Source organism: Pundamilia nyererei, unplaced genomic scaffold (genome assembly GCF_000239375.1).
Source record: "Pundamilia nyererei isolate P.nyererei 1_Seehausen unplaced genomic scaffold, PunNye1.0 scaffold00048, whole genome shotgun sequence".
Taxonomy (NCBI): Eukaryota; Metazoa; Chordata; class Actinopteri; order Cichliformes; family Cichlidae; genus Pundamilia; species Pundamilia nyererei.
This window is the reverse complement of record NW_005187449.1, coordinates 2,170,578-2,174,403: the sequence shown is the minus strand read 5'-3', so window position 1 is coordinate 2,174,403 and position 3,826 is coordinate 2,170,578.

Below are 3,826 nucleotides of genomic sequence, written 5' to 3'. Positions count from 1 at the left end.
GTAGGGTAAATCTATTATATTATATTACATTATATCCTCTTTCACATTAGAGCCACAACAGGACCCACTAGAACATGGGAACAAGTAAAAGTGAAATAAGAATATTCTACAGCATGGTAATATTTATCACTTATATTGCTTTTAGTCTCTTGAAAAGAGACCCTGAAATAATCTGTTTGTTTGTTTATAACAGCAACCAAGAAAAGGGCAGAGCAAAAAAAGACAGGTGGTGGTCCTGCACCCCCTCGTCAACAAGTTGGTTAAGTAAATAATATCCTCACGGGAAAATCGACATCTCTCTATGAGCACACTGTCGCGCTGAGGTAAAGGATCCTGTCTATCCCGCAATATACGCTGAATTCTGAAAACTCTCCTTATCAATCTTGCACCTTCCGCAATGGGTGGCTCGCGTAAACGGACAGGACATGGCTGCGACAGGCTTCCCAAATCCACCTTCGCTTTTATAGCCGTGGTCTCTCATCTTGATTACACGAAGTAATTTACTATTACTACTCTGAAATATGAATTACATCTGTAATAATCACATACATGGAATAGATTGTTAATAGTGCATTTCCCTTTTTTTAGGAAATGGCCTGTATGTATCTGTATGAAATCAATAAAAGGATCAAATACTGCATTATCTTTAGTTACATTGATAATATTTATTTATGGAAAAACAGTGGAAAAATATCGCTGTTGCTTTCGTATAAATGAAGTGGACATACCTGAGTGGCCGCGATCTAATCCTGTTTACATAAAGTAAACCTGCTCCCGAGCAGGTTTACGCTTACGGATCTGTTGCTATGACAGCAAGTCCCGGATGAGCTTCGGAGAACCGAACGATCCAGGATCACGCGAAATCGTCAACAATCAAATCCAGCTAACGGAACGGACCCCTGTTCAATAAAGGTGGCCATCACAGCAAGTACATCCATCCATCTTTCTCCATCCGATTTTCCTTACAGGTGTAAAGAGAATCTTCACTTTCATAAGGATCCATTAAAAAAATAAAAAATAAAAATAAGCAGCTTTTCTTCCAACATTACATACACAGAACCATTTACAGCTCACTGCACAACACACTTAACTAAACAGCAGGAATCTTTGACATCTTTACGATTCAGATTTTGTTGATATATAAATATACTTTTCAAAGATTTTCATCCTGCTCTGTGATGACGAACAAACAGCCAAGCCAGCACGGAGACAACAGAGTTGTGAGCGTGACCGTGGCCTCCTTTTGAATGTCAGCATCATTTTCAGGTGATCTGTGAAACAGGACGTGATGAGGCTGCAGGGATATCACTGCACATCCATCAGGCCTGTGACCCTCTCTGCTCTCTAACTTCATTCAGCACGTCTTACATGAGCAGCTCAGTCCTCCGCAGTGACACGACCTTTAAATTTACCCTCCTCTGCTCCTGTAAAACACTTTGACACATGCTGTACAAACACAGCTGTTTTACTGCCCCATACAGACATGAACTCTCTGTGTACACAGCACGCACACATGCACACAGTGTCCATGTGCAGAAACACACATAAAGCTCATCTATCCTCCAGCTCGCTTTACACTTGTTTATTATTTCTAATCGTGCACAAACACTTCAGTGAAGCTGCTTCACCTGCAGCGACGCTCAGACTGGAACGAAATGTCCTCACAGCGTTCGCTGATGGATGACTGAACTGAGATGGGGCAGGAAATAAACAGCTGAAGGTGCTGCGGTGTCGACTTACTTTTTGCTCCTTTATTATGAAACCAAAGAAAAAGATGAAAAAAATTACAGATTGTGCCCAGACGTGTTTTGCTGAAAGTTAAAAAAAGAAAGAAAGAAAAGATTTTATTAAAAATGTGACTCAGGGTGGTTTCATGTGGTGTACAGCAAGCCTTTTTGAGTTCACACCCGACATCAGGCCGGGAAATAATTGTCGGTTGACAATAAAATCTAATAATGGTCACCCCGACGTTTGCATCAATGAAACAGTCCACGAGCTCCTTCTGCTGTTTCAGGAAGTCTCTCCAGCATAGTTGTGAACTCGGAGGTGAATTTCTGCTCTGTGAACAGACCAATGCAAACCTCAGCCCCAGAAAATGTAATGTTAACCAGAATCCGCAACAGACACGTCTGTAAAATATGATGCTGAGCACAGAAAGAACAGAGCAGTCAGGAAGACGAGAGAAAAGAAAGGGAGAGCTGGAAACTCGGCAATGGTGGAGTAAGAATGGAACAGGAATACGTCCCTGGACTTATGTTCATGAGTTCTGTTCTCTCTAAAGTGCATGAATCCCCCCTGTGGTGAGCCTTTAATGCTTCGTGTAACCCCTTCTGCTCATATACAGTCTGGTGGATCTTTGTGAGTGAGCATATTTGGAAAACCACCATCACCGATGGAAGAAACTTTGAGACATGCAGACAGAGCTTTCCCTCACAGCGTCCACGGCTTTGCTGAAATGGACTCTTTGTAAGCCACAATCTGTTCAGTTAGAAGTTCGATATGTGCCGCTGTCCCTTCGAACACCAGCACAGTGTCTACACGTGAACCTGGGACAGCGGCTCAATGTGAAAAATGTTCCTATATGAGGTTTGAAGGTCAGTCTTTGGGTTCAAGTGGCTCCTTGAAGCATAAACACAGCCAGATATCCCCCAATCACACTCAGGAAAGGGCCTCCACCTGCCGTGACCGGAGGTGGCAGGAATGAGACCAAAAGTTGTTCTGTCATCGTGAATCTGCTAAACTTCTCAAACCACCAATATGGGACAAACTCTGCGTCACAGTAACGAGTGCACAGTCATCTCGTGGTTTCTCAGCAAGCAGAACAGAAACCTCCCTAACATCTGTGCTGGGGTTGGCTTTATGGTAAATTATGAAGTCTGTGAACGCGTTAGTCCTCCCCCGTGTCTGCAGAAGCGACCACACAGGAAACGAGCTTCAGTTCTGTTTGGCTTCAGCTGTTCAGCAGAAGTCAAATTTAACCCAATAATTCACTCGACCTCAGACTTTAATTATAGTGCAGCTCGGACACAAAAACATCTCATTACGCTGAGCTGCTCCTTCTAACCTGAATAACAGATGACTTGAGCACAGTTCGTTTGTTTTGGGTTTTTTCAGACTTGACAGTCTCAGTTTGTTAAACTGTCTGCACACTTACACCCACAAATCAAATGGACCCGGTGAATCCTCACCACGTTCACTATGATAAACGAATAAAAGATGTGGCGTTTTTAACGGGATGATCTGATAACAGCGTGCTCAGTGTTCAGCCCTGAAGTTAATGCTGCTGTTTAATGCATAACTCAAGTCTTTCCAAGAGGAAAGAACTGCAGAAGACACAAATTAACAGAAGTCTTTGCTACCTGGTTCTATTAGAGGTTTATTCCTGTTTAATTAGAGTTCTTCCTTAAACTGTCACCAAGTGATGCTTGTAGCAGCAACACTGGTCAGGTTTACGTTTAAAAAAAGAACAAATATGAGGGGAAAAAACAATAATCCCTGCACCACAGCACTGCTCAGCAACTTAAGTGAACAAGTTCTTTCTCAATGGGAGAACGTGACAAGAGAAATAATAAACGACTTTCTGTTGCTGTTCTCTAACTTTTACTCATAAATGTGACATGTGAATGTGCCACAGCTCAGTCATCATCTTTACCCACGTGTCACTCATGAAATCAGCCTGCAGTCACAACATGAATCACAGCGTGACTCCTAACCCGAGCCAGTCACACACACAGACGGCGCTCTCCCTCAGGCCTGGTATCTGCTCAGCGAGGGCCTTTTTTCACCCGTGAACTAGGCTTTTCACTCAACGATAGCAAAACAGTAC